The following is a 24,223-nucleotide window of genomic DNA, read 5'->3' on the forward strand; positions in this document are numbered from 1 at the left end:
ATTTCCCACTAGGCAAAGTAGGCAGCTGCCTCGAGGTGCTGTCTCCTCTATCCTGGCAGCATATTTCTCTGGAGCACTGCTCAGGCCGAGTGGTAGCATCCCTTCTGACCCTCCCTGTTAAAGGTGTAGGCGATTACGGGCTGGCAGCATTCGGAGCAACTGTAAACCGGAATCGCTGCTGTGCCTTTAAGGAGGCAAAGTCTGAGGAGTCACTGATGCTCTCATACCTGCCCAGCAGTGCGTATAAGAATGTGCAATCTGCATGAGCAACTACGAGAGCAGGCTCAGGGAAGTGAATCTTTTAAAAATAGTGGCCCCAACTATAATAAAGGGGGTTCACCTCCTTTTCTAAACAGGAGAACAACAAGGAAAGGAGACCCGAGAATAAGACCTAAAAAGGATACGATAGAAGAACTTGGCAAGTGCTGTTACGTTAATAGCCTATTATTTATGTAAAAGCTGTAATGCGTTCTCGGTGCCAGTGCTGTCGCAGTCTGTACCCATCAGTAGTGAAATATAATTTAGAACAATGAAGTCGAAACCTAGTTGTTTCCTTCTTTTTTCCCCCCCAATTGTGTTTTTCCTTTCCTCTTTTCAGAAAGCACGTGACTCCGCAGATCACATGGGAATGTTAAAAGCTTGCCCTTTCTAATGTTGTGACAACAAGGCGTTCTTCCACCCGCCTCCCCCTGCCACTCCCCCCTCCCCCAAAGATTAGAATTGGTTTCTCTATTTCGAGCAGAAGCATCTTTTGTGGGAGCCCGACTTTGAAGCTGAACAAGATATTCACTGCTTTGTTTGTGCAAGGGAAACTTAATAGTGGATGATGCAATCTGCTCTCTGTTCATTTTTACCCGAAGCAAGTACAATGCAAACATCCTTTCCATGAGTCACCAAGACCTGTGGGACATGCTCTGGGTCTGATAATGTACTGAGAGCTCCAGTGATAACTTCCACTCAGGCTCAATGAGCTTGTTTTGCTACTTAGAAGACTTTCCTTAGCAGCTGAAGGTATGGCACGTCTGTCATTTTCAGAGATATGTTACTTAATTTTTGCATGCCCTGTAATAAGCAAATCATTAGTGTTTGGTGTACAGTATTGTTAAAGTAATTGGCAAGCTAATGGAAGATTAATTAGTGGCAAATAAGATCTCATTATTTACCTAGTAAAGTGGCTATAAGCTATTAATTTGGGTAGATGTCACTTTGTAACACTACCAATGTGATATTAGTGAATCATTATTCTGCAATATCATTGTGAGTTCACATTCATGATCCTACAATGCCTGTAGATTATTAAACGGAAGTTCAACAAACATTTGTAACAAGGCTCTTGGTCCATTCTAAGTTAAATTACAGAGACGGGTTCCTATGACACAGAGGCTGCAAGCAAGAACTAAAATCCATTTGACACTCGTCTTTGAAAGCTTATGCCTCAATAATCTGTTAGTGTATAAAGTGCCACCAGCCTGTGTTGTTTTTGCTACTCAGACTAACATGGCTACCCAGTCAGTTCCCACACATTTGAAAAGTGATTCAATCTTGTTCTCATGCCTTACGATAGCAACATGGTGTTTGGATTTGGTTTGATAACCACATGACCTGGGTGTGCTACAAATCATAGTGCATCCAACGATGCAGGAAACAGGTTGCACTTGTGGAATGTTTTGAAACCCAAAACAGCAAATTTCTTTTTCATTAAGAAAGAAAGTTCCTGCAACTTTTTCTGTTTAAAACCTGTTTTGTTTTGTTTTGTTTTTTGGGGGGGGGAGCGGCCAGCTTGCTCCTGTCTCCATTCAGTCTGTACAAAGGTAGCAGGCTGAAGCAGTGGAATCATGGAGTTTCATTTGCAACTAGCTGGGTATTTTCATCCGTAATTCTCCTGCTGCATCTCCCCTGTGAATAGCCTCGGCATCACGGCAGCAGTCCCCCAGATAGGGGACAGAGAGCATGACTCCTATTGGGGCCAATGTAAGAAGCTGTGCTGACCCTACCACGGATTTTATCTCCTGTTTTAACATGGGTTTTTCAGCGGTAACCTAACCCCAGCATATAATAGGGGTTTTAACACTAGAAAAAAACTGTGTTATAAATCCAGTGGCAAGGCTAGCATGTCTCATGCTACCTGCAGGATAATAAGCCTTATTGGCTATTACCCTGCAATGTAAGGAGATGCACTAGTGGGGAGACTGCCTAGTGCACCTCCTTCTACTGTGGGAAATTGGACACCTGGTCAGAGGCAGGAGTTACACGTTTTGTGGCAGTGAGGTGGGCACCAAACCCCAACTGGGCAGGCAGATCAGGTTGTCTTGGAGAGTCCTCCCTCCCTTCCCAACCCCTCTCACTTAAAAAAAAAAAAAAAAAAGTGGGGGCCAGGTTGGACCTCTCCCCCTCCCCCCATCTCACCTTAAAAAATAAATCAGACTGGCATACAAACTCCAACACAAGGAGCAAGAGAATGTACCTTCTCTCACCAGTTAGCCTGCTGCAGCTCTCAGATGTACCAGAATTACGATGACTTTATTCACTGCATTGCTTGTCACCGATTGTTCCCTCACTGATAGCTGACAGCGAAAGGACCAATCCCCATTCGCTTCACTGAGATTGGTCCTTTCACTGTCAGGTGTCCGTGAAAGAACCACTGGATGCCCGACAGTGATATAAGTACCTTAAATTCATAGTAATCCTGCTAGAGTGGGCTGCTGGGCGGGAGGCGGTAAGCCCTTCGCCGCCTCTTCCTCATGCTAGAGGAAGAGGCGGCCATGGCCACTACGGTTGAAGTAGTAAGTTCTTCTCCTCCACCTTGTGCCAGGGTTTGGGCGTTGCCAGGGAACTTTGTGCTTTGGCCACTATTGGGTGGGCTGGATAGGAGGGAGGTTCACAGCTCACCTGGCTGTCATAAGAACATAAGAAGATAAGAAAATGCCATACTGGGTCAGACCAAGGGTCCATCAAGCCCAGCATCCTGTTTCCAACAGTGGCCAATCCAGGCCATAAGAACCTGGCAAGTACCCAAAAGTTGTCTATTCCATGTTATTTATTTATTTATTTATTTTTAGATTTTTATATACCGGTGTTCCTATATGAAATAAAGATCACATCGGTTTACATTGAAACAGAACATGAAAATTGCCAAAAGGCATTACATAGAACAAGGTTATGAAACTTGGAACAGTGTACATAAGTTCAAAATTTAACAATAACGTTGTAACATTGATGACCAAAAGATAAAGGAGAAAAAAAAAAAAAAAAGACTTAAACAATTAAGTTGACAGGTCTTATTGAGCATAAAAATTATAACGTATAAGTGAGAATGTCTCAAGTGTCCTGCAGCAAGAGATTAGATACCGAAGTAGGTAGTGGTATGGAAAATGGGGGTTTGTGAAGAAGATATGTTCTTGCTGGTTGGAGGGGAAAAAATGATGATCATGGTCCTGGAAAAGCTTGGCTAAAGAGCCAGGTTTTAAGTTTTTTTTTGAATGAAGAGTGGCAGAACTCAAGCCGAATGTCTGGTGGGAGCGCATTCCATTGAATGGGGCCTGCTGTAGATATGGCACGTTTATGATGCGAGGATGTTACCATTGCTAATGGCAGTGGCTATTCTCTAAGTGAACAATAGCAAGTATTGGACTTCTCCTCCAAGAACTTATCCAATCCTTTTTTAAACACAGCTATACTAACTGCACTAACCACATCCTCTGGCAACAAATTCAAGAGTTTAATTGTGCGTTGAGTAAAAAAGAACTTTCTCCGATTAGTTTTAAATGTGCCCCATGCTAACTTCATGGAGTGCCCCCTAGTCTTTCTACTATCCGAAAGAGTAAATAACTGTTTCACATCTACCCGTTCTAGACCTCTCATAATTTTAAACATCTCTATCATCCCCCCCTCAGCCGTCTCTTCTCCAAGCTGAAAAGTCCTAACCTCTTTAGTCTTTCCTCATAGGGAAGCTGTTCCATCCTCTTTATCATTTTGGTTGCCCTTCTCTGTACCTTCTCCATCGCAATTATATCTTTTTTGAGATACGGCGACCAGAATTGTACACAGTATTCAAGGTGCGGTCTCACCATGGAGCGATACAGAGGCATTATTTATTTAGCATTATGACATTTTCAATTTTATTCACCATTCCCTTTCTAATAATTCCCAAAATTCTGTTTGCTTTTTTGACTGCCGCAGCACACTGAACCGACGATTTCAATGCATTATCCACTATGACACCTAGATCTCTTTCTTGGATTGTAGCACCCAATATGGAACCCAACATTGTGTAATTATAGCAAGCGTTATTTTTCCCTATATGCATCACCTTGCACTTATCCACATTAAATTTCATCTGCCATTTGGATGCCCAATTTTCCAGTCTCACAAGGTCTTCCTGCAATTTATCACAATCTGCTTGTGATTTAACTACTCTGAACAATTTTGTGTCATCTGCAAATTTGATTATCTCACTCGTCATATTTCTTTCCAGATCATTTATAAATATATTGAAAAGTAAGGGTCTCAATACAGATCCCTGAGGCACTCCACTGTCCACTCTCTTCCACTGAGAAAATTGTCCATTTAATCCTACTCTTTGTTTCCTGTCTTTTAGCCAGTTTGCAATCCACAAAAGGACATCGCCACCTATCTCATGACTTTTTACTTTTCCTAGAAGCCTCTCATGAGGAACTTTGTCAAACGCCTTCTGAAAATCCAAGTATACTACATCTACCGGTTCACCTTTATCCACGTGTTTATTAACTCCTTCAAAAAAGTGAAGCAGATTTGAGAGGCAAGACTTGCCCTGTGTAAAGCCATGCTGACTTTGTTCCATTAAACCATGTCTTTCTATATGTTCTGTGATTTTGATGTTTAGAACACTTTCCACTATTTTTCCTGGTACTGAAGTCAGGCTAACTGGTCTGTAGTTTCCCGGATCGCCCCTGGAGCCCTTTTTAAATATTGGGGTTACATTTGCTATCCTCCAGTCTTCAGGTACAATGGATGATTTTAATGATAGGTTACAAATTTTTACTAATAGGTCTGAAATTTCATTTTTTAGTTCCTTCAGAACTCTGGGGTGTATACCATCTGGTCCAGGTGATTTACTACTCTTCAGTTTGTCAATCAGGCCTACCACATCTTCTAGGTTCACCGTGATTTGATTCAGTCCATCTGAATCATTACCCATGAAAACCTTCTCCATTACGGGTACCTCCCCAACATCCTCTTCAGAAAACACCGAAGCAAAGAAATCATTTAATCTTTCTGTGATGGCCTTATCTTCTCTAAGTGCCCCTTTCACCCCTCGCTCATCTAACGGTCCAACTGACTCCCTCACAGGCTTTCTGCTTCGGATATATTTAAAAAAGTTTTTACTGTGAGTTTTTGCCTCTACAGCCAACTTCTTTTCAAATTCTCTCTTAGCCTGTCTTATCAATGTCTTACATTTAACTTGCCAACGTTTATGCTTTATCCTATTTTCTTTTGTTGGATCCTTCTTCCAATTTTTGTCTGAAGATCTTTTGGCTAAAATAGCTTCTTTCACCTCCCCTTTTAACCATGCCGGTAATCGTTTTGCCTTCTTTCCACCTTTCTTACGGGTCGATACAGTAAGGCCGCGGTAAAAACAGTACGGCAGTGTCAGGCGCACCCTTCCTCCCCGCACCTACAGTTCTCTAGACCTAGCGCCTGATACAGTCTTCTAATCGCATGCAAATGCATGCCGCGGCTGTGAGGCGTTAGGGAAGGGTTATGCCCGCGCAACCCATTTTACTGTATAGGCGCTTAATACAGCGCCTATACAGTAACCTGGGTGCGCTGGTACCTGTCATTTCAAATGACATTTGAAATGACAGGCACCAGGAAGTGTAAAAAGTGTAAAAACCCAAAAACCTGTGTGTTATATAAAAAATATTTAAAAAAATATTTAAAAAAAAAATAAAAAAATTTAAATACCTGTCGGAGGGCCGTGGGTCCAGGCGGCGGCGAGAAGCAAAAAAAAAGCGGCATCCGGGATCCGGGGGCAGCAGCGGGGGGGGGGGGGCAGCAGGATCTGGGAGCGGCGGGTAGGTAGCGGCAGCAGGGGGGGAGCGGCATCCGGGATCCGGGGGGAGCAGCGGCAGCGGGGGGGCAGCGGGATCCGGCGTGTTCGATCAGGCGAGCGGGTAGGTGGCAAGAAAAGATGGCCGCCTGCACGGGGAACGTGCAATTGGCCGCTGAAGACGTGACGTCACGACGTTTGGCGGCCAATTGCACGCTTTCCCCGTGCAGGCGGCCATCTTTTTTTTGCCACCTACCCGCTCGCCCGATCGAACACGCCGGATCCCGCTGCCCCCCGCTGCCGCTGCACCCCCCGGATCCCGGATGCCGCTCCCCCCCTCCTGCCGCTTTTTTTGCTTCTTTGCTGCCCCCCCCCCGCTGCCGCTGCTGCCCCCGGATCCCGCTGCCCCTGCTACCTACCCGCCGCCGCCTGGACCCACGGCCCTCCGACAGGTATTTAAAAAAATTGTTTTATTTTTTTATGCTGCCCCCGGATCCCGCTGCCCCCCCCCGCTGCCGCTGCTGCCCCTGGATCCTGCTGCCCCCCCCCCCCCCCCCCGTAGCAGGCCCGAGCCTTGCTACTTTTTCGGTTTTTTTTTTTTTTTGCTTCGGGAGGAGGGGACCGGACGGGGCTGCAGGAGACCGGACTGGGGCTACACCGGACGGCTGGACTGGGGACCAGGCGGGTAAGCAATGTTTTTTTACACTATACACTAACTCCTACTAGGGGGAGGCGGTAAACTAGCAGGTTAAGGCTGCGGCAGAACAGTGGGTTACGGAGGAGATAATATCAGCGCCCGTTACAGTATCGCAGGGGAATAGCTAATTCCTTCATTATACAGCTTTTTCGTTCATTTACATGCTGGGTGCGGAAAGGGTTAGGTGTTTATTTTAGGAAGCGCTAAGGACGCGTGAAACTGGAGACTGTATCGCTGGATGGCCTTACTCGTCTGTATTGTGCGCTCCCAGCACGTTACAGACGGGGAATCTTTAACTGAACGTTACTGTATCGACCTGTTAATGTGTGGAATACATCTAGACTGTGCTTCTAGAATGGTATTTTTTAAGTAAAAAAAAAAAAAAATTAATCGGTCAGTGCTCCCATCTAAGTTGCAAAGGCCCTCATGGGCTGACCTTTCCATCCCCCAAAACAGCTCATTTAAAGTAAAATGAAAAAATACTGATGCCAGGAGAACCCCCCTCTCCCACCCCCGCTCCAATTTCCCCTTAATCTCAAATATTTTAACTTTCATGGCCCTCTGAATCCCCACCAAAACACTCCCTTCTCCCTGCCCTGTAACATTATTTTAAGTTGATGTCTAGGATTGCAAACTGGGCCCGTGTTTCTGGGGATGCTTCTGCTGTTGCTAGGCAGCTACGATGGAGGTGGACAAGGCTACTGCGATCCTGGACATCAACTTTAAATAAAGATTCTGGGCAGGGAGAAGGGAAAAGGTTGGGGTGGGAATTGGGAGATGATTCTGAGGACTTGTTAGGTCGAGAGTACAATTACAAACCTCAGCTTTGTGACCTTACCTCACTCCAACTCACATCAGATGTTCACTGACATGTATTGTGCTGTCGTACCTCTGACTGTGCAAAACCAAATCCTAGGCCACCACCAAAACCTCAAGTTACTAGTTTCCCTTCCTACAGTGATATAAAAAGTTGACTAATATGTGTGCCTCCCCAGAGGCGCTCTCTCTCTCTCTCTCTCCCCCCCCGAAATGGGTTTGTGCTAAAAATCGCTAATTCTGATTCGGTCATATCGCACAGCATAACACCAGGAAAAAAAGGTGTAGTTATTTCCACTATTAAAATGTGCATTATGCATCGAATACAATGTTAAACACCCCTCATTTTCATAAACTCCGCCCAAACTCCTCCCTTTTGACTACATTTTTAGAATTTGAAAACGCATCTTGCAATACGTTATTTAGCACATGCGTTCTGGCATTACCGCGGGCGTTAAGGCCCTAATGCCCGTAATAAGGCCCTATCGCGATTTGATGAATGACCTTGTTTGTTACCTGGATAAGGATTCCCCACCCTGTAACACCGCATAAACTCTTCTTTTTATATACAGCTAAATTAATAAAATTTACTTCCTTACCCTGTCCCCCACCCGCCCCTTTCCATCCCTACCTAATTTAAGAATTCTTGCGGTTCTTTGGCACTTATGTTAATTACATATTGTATAAATACTTTTTTGATTTTTAGTTACGTATGTTGGTATTTTCCATTTTATACTTATTTATTGTTTTAACTTCTGCAGATTATGTTCGTTTTAGTTGTAAACCGTTTTGATTAAATTATATTTGTAAAAGCGGTGTATAAACACTTTTAAATAAATAAATATCCGGCTAAATTATAGCCAGATAAGAGGCTCAATATGCCGTTTAAGCCATTTAGAGTGAATTATCCATCTAAATGGCTTTTGAAAATTTTTCCTGCATGTTTGTGTGTGGGAGAGGAGGAGTGTGCATGAGAGTCAATATGTGGGAGAGAGAGAATGAATACATATGTTAGGGAGTTTGTGTATATGAGAGAGAGTTTAAAGTGTGCACCCTCCCTCTCCTCCACTAATCTATGACAACCTCAGGGTGACTGAAAATTAAAAGTTCCCAGGTATGGAGAGCTGGGGTTGTTTTTAACCCCATTTGTTTTAACTATTGGACTTTATTTGATGTGTCTGCCGTTTTGACATATTTCATTGATGTTTGGTAAACTTTTAACATTTTTAATGAGTTGTTATTTATTGGATGTTAGTCAATTCATTTAACTTTTTTAAATATATCTTTTTTGTAAGGTTTCACTAATATGATTTTTATATTTCTTGATTTTATTGGTTGATGTTTTATGAGGAATGAAGATGTTTGCTTTTTCCATTTTTGCACTATGTACGGATTCTGGCTTGTTGCAGTTTCCAGTTCAGTTTTTTTTTTTTCTGCATGTTTGTTTATATTTTAAGGTCTCTTCATTCTGCATTTAGTGAGGGTCTATCTATGTTCTGCACATGTGACTGACGCGAGGTATTGTGCTGGTATGTAGTTTCTGTGTATGGTTCTATAGCAGCTTGGCTTGTTCTGCTCTCTTAATAGGTGTATTGGTGTTTTAGGGCCCAGTATAATATTTGCAGTTTTACCTTTTTTTTAGGTAGGGTTTTTATTTTTTTTAGTTATAGCAGTTAGCTTGGTTTTGATTTGGGAGGTGTACTACATTGTAATTATAATTCAGTTTACTTATGGCTTTCTGGTGGCCAAGCCCACAGCCAATACACATTACAATAGGTTTTAATACTATATGTGTTCCAAGTGTCTTTTTTGCAGGGTTTTTTGCTTGACACCACAGCAGTGCATGGAAATGTAATATGCATGTGGTGAGTGATATTTTTACCTCTGCACACTGTACTTTGAATGTCCTCTTCCATGTAAAGTCTGTTACAATAACTGCATAATTTTTTGTGTGTGTGTGTGGAGGTCTGGGAGGGGGTGTCACACAAGGCTATAAGCTTTGCTTAGGGCCAGGGCATCTAATATCCCTTTACCCACCACTACTGGGATGGTAGTGGTGGGTAAAGGGGTGTGATATAAAGTAAAAAAAAAAAAAATTCCTAATGGTGGGGGTGGCGCTCTCTCGCTCTCGTCAGATACTTTGCGAGCAGGTTTTAAAATAATCCCCCGGGCTAATATTTCCCTACACTCCACCCCTGGGCAGTGATCCTAGACACCCTCTGCCATGGCCCTCTTGCTTGAGCCAGCAACTTTACCCACTTCAGAATAATGGCATAAGTTGCATGAGTTATTGGCATGCTAGTTACACAGCTACTTCTTGAGGTAAATTTTCAAAGGATTTACGCGTGTAAAATTAGCGTATACACACGTATGTAGCTTGTACTCGCATGCTTGCTATTTTATTAACCTCAAAAATACACATGTATGTTTGCTTTCACACACACACACATACCTGCACAAAAAAGGATCAGTCTAGGGGAATTCCAGGGCAGGGCTAAGAGTACGCACATAAGTTGCTTTTTTGTAAGAGACTTACATGAGTCCATGTGGTAATTTATTCGTGCAATTTTATATCTGCTAATTATCTTGCACAGTTGGTATCAGTCTGGTCTGTTTTCAAGTATTGGCAAAACTGGTGATTTCAATATGCGCCATGTTTTAAAATATACAGACTTGAATGCATAAATTGGGGTTTTACGTGAGCAAGTTGTATTTTTTTAACACACAAAATATAGATGTATATGATAGTAAAATGGGTAGGAAAAGTACCTGCTTTTTATGCATTGCAGATATTCACAGATAAGCATACATGTGTGCAGGGGTAAACATGCATATTGTGTAATCGGTGTGTACCTGAAATGCGCAGATTATAAAATACTGTAGTAGATCTCCATGCAGCCATATGTACGTGTATATGAAGCTGCACAGAATTGTTTGAAAATGATCCTCTTTGAAAATACGAGTTGCGCACGTAGAAGCACCCACACTTAAACATCCCCCAGAGCACCTCTTTTTATGTGGACAAATTCATACCAGTTTTGAATTTATGCACGTAGTTTCTGGTGACTGAAAAATCCCCTGAAGGCCCATTCATTGATCTATGTATTTATTTATTCATACAGAATTTAGGAATCATTATTCCATCGGTCATAACGATTTACAAATAGTGCTGAAATTAATTCATTCAAAACAATAGAAAACACAATACAAAACAAAAAGTAAAATAACCATTTTGTACATGTGCAGCTACTTATTTTACTCCTTACAGCTCCCCACTAATCTTTTTAAAAATGTACCCATTAACGAATGTTCGATTTGAGTTCCGCTAATGTATTTAAAGACATAAAACCTCATGTGACTGGGAATAGTTCTAGCATTAGTTTTGATCCCTTTCAATATTGACTTTTAGAGGTCTATATTCAAAAGCATTTAGCTGGATTGCACAGACGTTATCCAGCTAAATGGATTTGGGCACTTAGCTGGATAGAAGTTAGCCAGATAAGTTAGGGGCATTCCAGGGGCATAACTGGGAGGAGTTGAGTTTGCCAGCTATCCAGCTAACTCAGATATTCAGAGTTAGCTGGATAATGTAACCGGCTAAGAGCTAGATTCATTAAAGCTTTTCACCCATTTTGGATCTATGGGAAAAACCCTTAGTGAATCAAGTACTAAGGCTGGTCTGGCCAAAGAGCTGTCCTAAAGTTAGCCGGCTCTGTTCAATAGCGTGGATGCACTATTTGAATATACCTCCAAAGTTAGCCGGATAAGTTTATCCAGCTAACTTCACTCTCCGGACAGTGACTGCAAAATGCGCCTGTTAGTTTTTGGCAGCAAGTGAAATGCACACCCTTTTCCGGACGACAAAACGAAATGTCCAAGGGCCCAAGCTTTCTTTTACTTTCCTGTATTAACATCAGGCTACAGCCTTCATGGTCTTGTAAGCCAGTCGGCAATTCTGTTTTACTGGTTCCCCTTTAATAAGTATTTTCCTGCCTTTGCTTAAACCAGGAATACAGTGTGCAGAAGGTGATGGACAGGGATGTGCCAATCTCTTCAAAAGACATTTGCCACCCGGTTTTGATGAACAATAATAAAACAAATGTACTTTTTTGGAAATGTCTGGCAGCACAGATGTGCAACTTAGTTGTATTTAAGGAAAATAATTCTTTCCCACAGAGGAAGGCATGCAAGCACAGATATCCTAGCTTTTGGGTGAAACTTTGCTAGACATGGAACACGTAATACTTGATGAAACTTAGAGAACCAACTAACAGATATGTCATTAAGTTCTTTTATTTTTCCTATGCAATCATGTTTTTCATAGGATCAGTCCATCCTCTCTCACCCCCAGGATATACATTGTGTGGCAGGCTCTGGAAGTTGAGGTCAGTTTTCTACTATGAGCATGAGAATGGTAGATCTTTATTCAGCTCTGGATTAATTACACAGCAAACTGAGCTTATTCCATTTTGCAATAGTAGCAGAGCTCAGAGCCCCTACTACAAGCCATCATTGTTGTCCGGGTTGGGGATGCTCTGTCAGAAAACCTGATCTGTCGCTGCCTCTTTTTTTTTTTTTTCACTCAATTTAAGCTGAATGCAGAGGGAGAAAATGGATAGTTAGCTTTCGGGTCAGTGACAAAGCAGCTGGACTGCTGGTTGAAATCTGGATGCTTAAACTCTGGCGGAGGTGATTGGGTGGAGCTGGCTTTCCTGGAATTGTAGGGCAGATTTTCCTGTTGTGCTTTCAGTGTCAACAGTCTCGTAGTAACAGCCACAGTGCTGCTCGAGGATTACTAGGATTTCCATTACCATCTGGCCTGCCAGCCTGTCAGTGTTCTTTTGGGTTAGCACAATTTTTCTACAGCGATGTTTCGACAAAGAGACCTAGAACGAAATCCATTGGTGAGTATTAGTGTTGATTTAATCTCTCTTCGTATGTGTGGCAGATATCGGGGTTTCCTAGATCTCTCCTGGTGACTTCCCATATCCAATTGGATTGGCATGAGATATATTTGCATACATTGGAGATCCAGTACATACAAATGTTTCTTATGTGTATTCATTTGGAAATTCAGCTAGTTCAGGGGCACCAGGACATTTTTGGGAAGTCCTGCTTACGTAGTTGTTGATATGAAGATATAGATTTGAAACATTTTTGTCCAGAAAATTATTCTACTCATATTTTATTTTCTTAGGTCCATTTGAAATGCAGTGAGTAGTTCTATGAACTTTTTGGGCTCCATTTTCAAAAGTTTATTTAACTTAAGCCAAGAGAATGGGAGGAAAGCTTAGAAAGTATTAATGGTCTTTATGTTTCATGTAGTGCTATACTGTTTTTGATATCTGGAAAGATTCTCAGCATACCATAACATTTTCTTCAAAAACTTATTTTTCTTGTTCCATTGGCATATTGTCTCTTAATAGTTAGTCTTCAGGATTGAAATAAATCCATGAAGACATTCATATACTGTGGTATTTCACATTAATCTTAATAAAAAGGGCCGAGTGATTGTTTAGTAAGGCACATTTTAACTCCTTAGTTCTTTCATGTAGCTGTGTATTTCCCAAAGGCATCTTTACCATTGATTTGAGCCTTCAAAACAGATTTTTCAGGCTATTAAATGTTCATTTGTTATTAGTTAGATTCTGTTATGTAAAAGTGAGATATGCTTTGAAGGAGCACCTGAGAGATTTGCTAGTAGTGCTGATGTTGCAATTCTTTCAGAAAGTAAAACAACAGAGTGTTAGCTCTGAGGACACTACGTTCAAAGTGCTACAGAACCAATAGCTGCAAAACTGTGAGATTTACTTGTCCAGATAGTTTGAGGTATACTTAAAACATAATCTTACAGCATTAAAGAGTATACAGTGTTCCAGAATTCTCTTGTTTTGATGGGTAAAATAATGTTTCTGTCGATAAGCAGGTTGAATTAGCCATTGCATTTGGGTGATGTCATCCGGCAGCACCGAACAGACCCATTTCTCCAAGCTAGTAAAGCTTTGAGCACTACTAAGCATGTGTGGGAGCTGCCTTGTGAATCTTCCCCAGAAATGTTTTGTTTGAGCACAGTACTTATGTGATCTCCTACTTTTTTTTTCTATAAAAATCATAAAAACGCCTTCATTTGTTTTTTGTTTTTTTTTACTTCAGTTTCTTCCACCTAAGATGCCTCACTGCCTCTGCAGCCCCACAACAGCCCTTTTCAGTACTACTAAAAAAAACCCAAACTTCTACCAGGTCCGGGCAGAAGAAGAAACCACCTACAGTGAGCGGTTTCAAAAGTTGTATCTGTGGGAAGATTAAGTCCCTCACAAATGACCATGAATTGTATTATCAATGCCTTGGGCTGGATCATGACCAGAAGAACTGCTATGCCTGTGGATAGATATCCTCATGCTTGCAGAGGTCCAGGGTGCTTTATATCAGACCTGCATACATTTTTCCAGAGTCACACTAGGTCTTTGTCCTGCAGTGCATCTGTAAAGGAGTTGAGCAAGAGCTTTTCAAAAGCTCACCTATCTGCTAAGGCCAAAGCCACAGGGTTGAGTGCCACCAGCTGCCTGCATCGAAGGCAAAGCAGCACCAATCACTGGAACCATTGCAGCTTTGGTTGAAGAAGCATAAGCATTCTAAGTGTGGTGCATCAGCATCATCAATGCAGCAATCATTGGCTCTATTGTGACAACAACATCGGTAATGCACAGTGCATTGACTCACCCGATGAAACTTCCACCGATGTCAGCAGTGCACAGTGCACAGAGGTGCTCGACGCACAGAATTCTGAAGTACTTTTCATATGATGCACCAATGCATTTGATGCATGATGCACCAAAGCATGTGACTCATGGTACGCTGATACCCTCAATGCTTGATGCTAAAATGTCATGCAAGTTTGTGGCCTCTATACATGATTCCATGGTGCACAGTGCAAGAACTGAAGGTGCAACTCCAATGCAAACATTGACCTGTGCCAGATTCCTTGATGCGCGTCTCTATAGACCCGCTGAAGGATGCCAAGGCACCCAATCACTTTACCTCATTGAAGGCGTTGATGCATCTACCTCAGACTTTGATTTATCAAGCTACTTTGCCAACACAGCCCATCCTAGATTGGTAGGAAGGGGGCTCAGATTGCCTGTGCCACTGCTAATAACTAGGGCACTTATCCCACCTAGACCAATGGCAGAGGGACTTCGCCTGGAAACTGCAGACCCAGTGACCTATATAGTGCCACTCACTTATAACAGGCCACCTAACCTTATGCAGGAGCCTATCCTGGTCTTGGAATTGAAGGTTCCGCCACCTATGCCAAGCCAAAGGACACATCAGGTACTCGATTAAATCATGAACTTGGTGCTCTTGCTACAATGACACCACAGACTGGAGTCCCGATATCACCTATAGGGGTGAACTTATCAGAGAACTTGCTCAGGGGTTCTTCATAGTCTATTGAAATGGATTTGAGCAGATCGGACCTGGCTGCTGCTCTGGGTCAATCAGAAGCCTCTTCCTGTTTACCCTCTTTGTAATTTGAGACCTGGGTAAAGGACTCTATATATTTAGGCTAGGATGAAAACTCTACTGGCATACCCCCAGATCCTTTTCCAGATCCTCCGGACCATACCTCTCCATCAGAGGATCTGATCTCTTCTAAGTTTGTGGAAAAGATTACTGCACTAAACGTCCATGTCTACAAAGACTTCCGATCCAAATTCCTTGGGTTTCTTCAACTACTGGGCGTCCATGTCTGCAAATATCCTCTGATCCTTTTCCAGATCCTCCGGACCATACCTCGCCATCAGAGGATCTGATCTTTTCTAAGTTTGTGGAAAAGATGAATACTGCATAAGAACATAAGAAAATGCCATACTGGGTCAGACCAAGGGTCCATCAAGCCCAGCATCCTGTTTCCAACAGTGGCCAATCCAGGCCATAAGAACCTGGCAAGTACCCAAAAACTAAGTCTATTCCATGTTACCATTGCTAATGTCAGTGGCTATTCTCTAAGGGGCGGATTTTAAAAAGCATTTACATGTGTAAATCTGGGTTTTACGCATGTAAATGCACTTTACTCGAGTAAGTGGGCTTTTGAAAATTGCTACAATATATGCCATTGAATCGTCCATAGGATTTATTCGCATAAGTGCACTTTATGTGAGTAAATGGCTTTTGAAAATTGCTACAATAGTAGTTACATTTCAAACTCCTTTGAAAATTACCCCCATAGTGAACTTAATAGCAGGTAATGGACTTCTCCTCCTAGAACTTATCCAATCCTTTTTTAAACACCGCTATACTAACTGCACTAACCACATCCTCTGGCAACAAATTCCAGAGTTTAATTGTGCGTTGAGTAAAAAAGAACTTTCTCCGATTAGTTTTAAATGTGCCCCATGCTAACTTCATGGAGTGCCCCCTAGTCTTTCTACTATCCGAAAGAGTAAATAACCGATTCACATTTACCTGTTCTAGACCTCTCATGATTTTAAACATCTCTATCATATCCCCCCTCAAGTCGTCTCTTCTCCAAGCTGAAAAGTCCTAACCTCTTTAGTCTTTCCTCATAGGGGAGTTGTTCCATTCCTCTTATCATTTTGGTAGCCCTTCTCTGTACTTTCTCCATCGCAATTATATCTTTTTTGAGATGCGGCGACCAGAATTGTACACAGACTCGGTTCTACAAAGACTCCTGATCCGAGCTCCTTGGGTTTCTTCAAATACTGGACACTCCAGTCAAACCAGCGGTCCATCTAGTTCACAACATTCTCAGTGCTCTACAGATAAGAATGTGGTAAACTCCCATTTCGGTCACCCCCAACCACTAGAATGTTAGACCTCTGAGTCCAGCAATCACCATGTTTTGGTGTTGTCCACTGCCTCACCTGTCCATAGTAGTTGAATCTGCTATGAAAAAAGCAAAGAGACACATTCACACAAATTCTCCTCTTTGAAAAGATCACAAACTTCTAGATAACTTTGGCAAGAACATTTTTCAAAATGCAATACTATCTGTTTGTATAACAATCCATCAATTCTACATGGTGTGTGAATTCAAAAGTTGAAGACTTTCTTACCTGCCACAGAGTAAGGCAATTAATATACACAACCACTCCTAGAAGTGGAAGAGGGCATCTGCAGTCTTCTTCAATCAGCATATGGGTCTTTTGATTCCATTTCATGTTTGTCATCCACTTCTATTGGAGCTAGACTTAAGGCATAGCTTCGAGTGAGTAGCATCTGTAAGGATGTCCAGGAAAACTAGCAGACATCCTCTGCGTAGGGGACAATATTTTCAGTGAAAAGCTTCATGAGACAGTCACCGAGATTAAAGACCAGAATGTGAAGATACAGTAGCTCTTAGCATCTCCACAACACGATAAAACTTCTATCCATACAAACAACCACACTTCTACAGGAGGCTTTATCAGCCTTGTCAGCAGTGCTGTCTACCTCCCCTTCCGGCCCAACATTAAAGGTCACTTCGGACCAGGCCTCAACAAAGAACGCCGGCAACAGAAATGTACACAACGGTCCCAACCCAAACCAGAGCATAACAATCCATTTCCAACTCACCCAGTAGGGGAAAGAATCAAACATCTCATAGAGCGATGGCATCATATCACCAAGGACCCCTGGGTCTTTTATTGTACAGTCAGTGAACTGGTTGTGTTTCTCCTTGCCTCCATCCTTTCCACAATGTTCTGCACTCTATCTAGATCTATCTTATTTACCGCAGCTTAGATTTGAAGTCCAATTGCTTCTCCAGCAATGAACAATAGAACTAGTTCCATCATCTCAGCATGCCCTGATAATACCTTATCCTGAAGAAAATGGAGTAACTGCTGCCAATTCTCAACTAAAGATACCTGAACAAACATATACTGCGAGAAAAATTCAAAATAAACTCCCTCAGCATGATCCTACTTTTTATACAGAAGGATGAATGGATGTATGCCTTGTATCTGAAGGATGCACTTGCCCACATACCCATCCACCCTTTGCATTGGCGCTACCTCTACTGTCAGGTGGATTCTTCGCACTATCAATACAAAGTATTCCTATTTGGCCATTCATCAGCTCCAAGGGTCTTTACAAAATGCCTTATGGTAGTGCAACTCAATTCCATTACCAGGGAATAGAAGTCTTCCCATATCTGGACAATTGGCTCATCACAGCAAACTCGAGGGACAAAGTGCTAAATTCTCTGAGCTTAGCCATAGCTCTGCTACAACATTTAAGTTTTCTGATCAACTTAGAAAAATCAAGCATGGAGCCCACTCATTCTCAGCTTGCATACACTTGGCACAGGAAAGAACATTCCTGCCTCCCAACCAAGCGAACACCATGCAGTTACTCATTTGCAACCTGTTCTCGTCTTCTCACTCATCTACAGGGCTACTACTAGTGGTTCTTGGTTATATGGCAGTAGCAATCTATTGTGGTTTCACTGACTCACCTTCACATCCACTACCTTCAGTGGAGTCTACATTCTCAATAGGATCAACTAACTCAACTGTTATTTGCAGTGCGATCACAATTATGAAACAAGAATTGCAGTGGTGGTTAGATCCACAAGTTCTCAAGGAAGGACCCCCTCTTTGATCACTCCCCTACACCGTAGTTTTGGCAACAGATGCCTCTACCAGAGGTTGGGGAGCTCATACCAGAACCCTTCAAACACAAGGCCCCTGGACTCTTCAAAAGAGAGCCCATATCAAAACAGTCTTCTACATTTGAGAGCAATTGGATACACTATCAACCTTTGCACATCTTCTTCAGGGGAAGAGCATCCTGATTCAAACTGATAACCAGGTTGCCATGTTTTATGTCAACAAGCAGAGAGGAACAGGATCATGGGTTCTCTTTTAAGAGGCCCTAAAAATCTGGCGTTGGTTCAGAGACAAATCAAGCTACTCTTCAGACCACCTATTAGCTGGGCATCTCCAACATGCTGGCATATCAACTCAGTAAAGTATTTCAATCAGATGAGTGGCCAACAAACTCTTCAGCTTATGGGGGTCTACCATTGGTGGACCTATTTGCACCATAGCAGAACACAAAACTAAATCATTTTTGCTCAATTCCACAAGCAATCACAAGTTGGCTCAAGATGCTTTCCTCCTCGACTGGGGACACAGTCTCATGCACGCTTTTCCACCATTGCCACTTACCACCAGAATAGTGCAGAAAGTTTTTCAGGATTTCACTTGTCTAATCCTCATAGCCCTCACACGGCCCAGACAGAAATGGTATGCATATCTTGTTCAACTTTCCAGCAGTCTCCCATTTATCTGGGAACAGACTCTGTGGTGTTGACACAGGAAAACAGAACTACAACACAGATCAAGAGATCACAAATACTCTGAGCTGCTGTTAAATATAGTAGGACTGATCCATTAAACTATTATGAACACGGCATCAGAAAAAATGGTGTTAACCTAACTGACATCCACCGCATCTTGCCACGCAATGAGCCCCAAGTGGTATCAACAACAGACACCTCAGATCTCAGTCATCTGCCGGTTCAAAAGAACAGTCTTTTTAATCCGTAACTGCATTTTTATTCTGTACGTGACTTATTCAAAACCTCAAAATCCTCAAAATCTCCTTGTGTGTCTTAATATAGACTTAAAAAGTCTAATTACTGTTCTTAAAACACTGAGATTTCCCACCGCATCCTCACTGCACACTTTAAAATTGAAACACCCAATATGAGCCCATGTTTGGTGGCACTGCCGCCTGCTTCAGGGGTTACCAAATAAACTGGGACATCCCTTTCTGGATGTCACTCTGCAACCCATTTCAAAGGTTCCCAATCTACAAAAGAAAAACAAATGTAACACACAAAATCTGTCTTCTCTGAAAGCAAGATACACACATAAACAAATTAAAACAGCACGGTCTTTCCAATGTATATCAAAAGGCACATGCACCACATAATATACACTTCTCGAGAAGAAGCACAAGAGGTAGATGCCTTCAATACATAGGTAATTGTTTCAATTTTGGAGTCTGCAGTGAGGACGCAGCATGAAATCTCGGTGTTTTAAGATAAGTAATTAGACTTTTAAAGTCTATATTCAAGATGCACAAGGAGATTTTGAGGTTTTGAATGCTATTAGGCTTTAGTTGGGGTGCTTTAGGTGTATAGAATAATAAAAATTAATTAATAGAATGCAGTTACAGAATTAAAAAGACTGTTCTTTTGAACCGGCAGATGACTGAGATATGAGGTGTCCGTTGCTGATACCACACGGGGCCCATTGTGTGGCGAGAGGTGGTGGATGTCAATTAGGTTAATACCATTTTTTCGGATGACGTGTTCCTAATTGTTCAATGGATCAGCCTTACTGTATTTGACAGCAAATTTAAGATTATTTGTGATCCCTTGATCTGTGTTGTAGTTTTGACTTGTAGGGGTCTCTCTTGTGTTTATTTGTAGTTTATTTGACACAGGAAGATAGAACATTGTACAATCCTAACCTTTCAGGCCCCAACCTCACAGTTTGGATGTTGAGTGCTCAGTGGTGGAAGATCTTCACTTACCTACAGAAATTGTGGACATGTGTCTTCTTTTGGAAATCTTCCACTAGAAGAAATTATGCCTTCAAATGACACAGGTACTCCAAATGGTGTGAACAAAATGTTTTGGACCCATTTTCCTGCAAGCCTAAGCACCTGCTGAAATATTTGCTCCACCTTTCTGACTCAGGTCTTGCCATCTTTGTACAGTGTACCATAGAAATAAAAAAATGAATATTTCAAGACAGCTGGTGAATAGAATAACATTCTAAAATTAAATTCATATAAACATTTTCAAAGTTCCCAAACAAAAAACAATAAAATATGTAAAAATAGCAGAAACATGAAATAACATCAATAATAATTAAAACTAATAAGGATAAAAACAATTTCCAGCTTTTCACAGTAGGGAATTTTTTATTTCCAGTCACTCTAAAATTGGCGTGGAGTAGTGGGGGAATGGAGGGATACACATACTTTGTCCACTCTCATATGCATGTACTTTTTAACACACATATGTTCATTCTCTCACACACACACACACACACACACACTCTTGCATGCTGTCACACACACGTTTTCTCATGCTCTTGCACACACAAGATCACTTGCTCACATACTCTCGCATATACAAGATCACCCGCACATATGCTATCGTGCATACATGCTTGCTCACATTCTCTCACACAAATGCACACTCGCCCAATCCCTCTTGTTCCCCTTTCTTCTCACTCATCACTTCTTTCCTTCATTCTCAGCCCCTTTGCTTTCTTTCTCTCCCCTCTCACACTCAACTCCTCCCCCTTCTCACTCACCCCCTTTACATTCCATCTCCTCTCTCACTTACACCCTTCTCTCCCCTCCCATGCTATTCTTTCTCACTCGCACACCCTCTTTCCCTTCCTTTACACTCCACCCACCGGGTCTCTTCTTTTTTTCTATCCGTGGGGTGTGGGAACCCTGTGGGCACGTCATACCACTGTCTTTCTGCCTGCAGGGCATGGAATCCTTACCAGCACCATAATTTCAGCTGCTGCCACTGTCTTCTTTCCGCGGGCCCCGCTCTCGTGATTACATCATAAACCTGTGCCACCGCTGTCTCTGTCTTCCTGCTCGCAGGGCTGGGAGCCCAGTGGGCATATCAGGAATTCTTGCCACCACCGTCGTTGTCTTCTTACCCACGGGGCTGGGGATCCCTGCGGGTAAATCATAAATATGGGCTGTTTTCATCCTGTCTGCAGCCTTCCTGGGTGTGCTACCCGTGCAAATACACGGTATGCACACCCGGTTGTGCCGGGCCTGGAATTAGCCATGGAATACCACTGTCCTCCCTGGAGAGTAGACTATATAGCTAGATTAGGTCTAGTATGGACTGAGGAGACCCATGAGGCAGCATCCTAGTGAGAAATCTCACACATGCTCAGCAGAGCTGAAAGCTCTACTAGCTTGGAGCAATGAGTCCATTCGGTGCCGTTGGATGATGTCACCCACATGTAATGGGTAATTCATCCTGTTATCTATGGAAACCCTGTTTATGGTAAGCAAACTTGCTTTACTTAGTGAAAAAGTTCAACATATACATTTTTCAGTAAAGATATGGTGAATTGTCTTTCGGGATATTCAAGTTTTAGACTAACAGTTTTCCTTGCATGGCATATAGACTCTGTGCTCTATAACCTTTTTCTTCCATTTTGCATCGATGGGAAAAGTCATTCCTAAATAGTCATGTGTCTAATTATTTAAACTAGACTAAGCTAATAATGTTGTAGTGGTTGTAACATTAATCAGATTGAGAAATGTTAGATCACTGGAGATGATAGCTGAATCTTTGCGTCATATAACATTTTTGTTATGTGCATTCCAGGTGGGAAACATTATGCTATCCCTTGTACAAAAAATCCTGGGGCAGTCTGCAGCTTGTCAGAGGAAAATGTCAATTGGTCATGCTGTTGTGTCTTTAGGAGTTAGGTGGGGGATCAGATGCATAGAGATCCCTATGGGAGAAGGCACGTCTCTACACTGGATTTGTGGATTTAAAGGGCAGCAGGCTAACCCTGATCACTGGAACAATAGAAATGTCTGTGGCACCTTCTCTAGCACTGACATGTTTCTTAAAGTGGAGGGTTTCTTTTTATTACCAGCAGAGGGATTTGATCATACTTCTTGTGATGTACTCAGTGCCACAGACTTTGTGCTTGTTTTACTGAAAGTATCCTGCAATGGCTTGCAAGGGCCACACCATACACCTATTATTTACAAGCATGACAAATTAAATCTTACCTGGCTCTCTTCTCGATATACCACATTCCAAGGCATTCTTGAGTACTGCATCGACTGTTTACTTAGCACATTACAGAATCTGTGCCTTTGGTAAAGCAAAGTTGAATTTCTTGCTTTGTTTTCATTAGCTGAAAGCCATTGGTATGATGCATTAACTTCAGCAGTGAATTGACTGACAAGATGTTTGGAGGATCCAGGAAAGTAATATTTAAAAAGAAAATCCACTTGAGGGGCAACCCAGTAGTTCAACGGCAATGTTGTACTTTACCCTGCAATTGGTCCCCGGTTTGATTCGAGTCTGGTCTTCTGCTCCCTGGGTCAGCTGAGACTCGGGTGCTGTCGCAGCAGCGTTCACAGCCTCCAAGGGCAGGGAAAATTGCCATCACTCAAGGTGACACCTGACAGCTGAATTCCGGGCCTGTGATTGCAGGGTTCCAGAGGGAGCCCTAGTGCCTGGCCCCCAGTCGCAGACTCACTGCTGCACTGCAATGACCAAACTAGGTATGTTGGGGGGAGGGGAACATTTATAAAACAGGGGGAAAAATCCCCAGGTAGTTGCAAATGAAAGATCATGGTGCCAGATTTCATCCCTAATTCCAAATGCCAGAGGAGAGCATTATTGGGTCTAAAAAGAAATCAACTTGCCTGAAAGTTACCACTGACCTGGTTCTTGGTTGTGTCAGCATATCAAGAAATAGCTTTACAATATGTTTTCTAAAATAAAAGGGATTTCTGTGCTACTCTCCTGTGTCATTAGAAAACTAGGAACATAGAATATGGCAGCAGGTAAAGACCACAGAGCCTGTCCAGTTTCCCAAGCTACTTATCATTGCATGTCAGTTAATCTCAGGCTTTCCTTTGCTTTTTTCTTGCTAGACACCTAATGTGCTTAACCCATCCTTTCTTAAACTCTGCTACTATCATTGCCTCCACCACTTCCAATGGAATGCCTTTCCGTGCATCCACCACCTTTTCCATGAAGTAATATCATCTGGTTACTTCTGAGCCTACCCCCTTGAAGCTTTATCCTATGAATTCTTGGTTTAGAGCATTCTATCTACTGGGAAATGGTTATTTCTTGTGCATTATTTATATCTTTAGGGTATTTGAATGTGTCTATCATTTCCCCCTTCGCTTTCTTTGCCTCACCCCATCACCTGTCTCATCTCATAGGGCTTTTGATGCAGATCCTGCACCATATTGATAGCCTCACTCTGGAGGGCTATCAATATGGTGCAGAATATCAATATTCAGAACTAAACACAAGATGAGAACTATACAGGGGCATTATCACCACCTTTCTACTGGTCATGCCTGTACCTATGCATCCTAGCATTCTACTGGACCTAGTTGCTGCCTCACAGGGCAAGATTTAAGATTTTAATGGATTTCATTTTTTGGTGCCAATAGGCAGCACTGGAGAATGGGGGAGGGAAGAGGTGTTATGGGACTAAACTCCACATTTCTGCTGAGAGCAGAAGGGTGCTCCCTCTCTCTCTCTCCCATTACATCATTGATGGGATAGCAGCAACTAGAGATCACTTCTGCCCCATTAAGACTTGGGGGCAGGAGACGGATATTGGTAAATGGGTGCCAAGAAAGGTGAGCTGGGGCCCTGCATGGGGCAAGGAGCAGTGTCATCAGCTGGAGGGGTAGAGCTTCCATGGGGCGGCAGCAGCAGGATCAGTACCAGGACCAGAAAGAATTGACAGGAGGAAAATTCAACAATATCTTGTTGATTTTTGAGTCATTTTGGATTGTAAACAAGACAAAATGAAATTTTATTTAACAGCGATGGGCACAGTCTTTTGAAAAGTATGATCCATGTAACCCGGGCATCTTCTTGGGTTACCAGTAAGCTCTGAATGTTTAGTATC

General features: G+C 42.4%; 1 protein-coding gene across 4 annotated transcripts in view; it reads left to right on the forward strand.

Moving 5' to 3' along the window:
• MID1 (midline 1) overlaps positions 1-24,223 on the forward strand; it is a 628,071-nt gene that overhangs the window by 367,899 nt on the left and 235,949 nt on the right. The window contains exon 1 of one of the 4 annotated variants that reach the window (XM_029604355.1): positions 697-1,011. The exons of 2 other annotated variants lie outside the window; for them this stretch is intronic. The gene's annotated coding sequence lies outside the window, so the exon portion shown is untranslated. Of the gene's footprint in view, positions 1-696; positions 1,012-12,310; positions 12,446-24,223 lie in introns of those variants that run through there. One more of the 4 variants, XM_029604354.1, reaches the window with a different exon arrangement.

Source organism: Rhinatrema bivittatum, chromosome 5, assembly GCF_901001135.1.
Source record: "Rhinatrema bivittatum chromosome 5, aRhiBiv1.1, whole genome shotgun sequence".
Classification (NCBI taxonomy): domain Eukaryota; kingdom Metazoa; phylum Chordata; class Amphibia; order Gymnophiona; family Rhinatrematidae; genus Rhinatrema; species Rhinatrema bivittatum.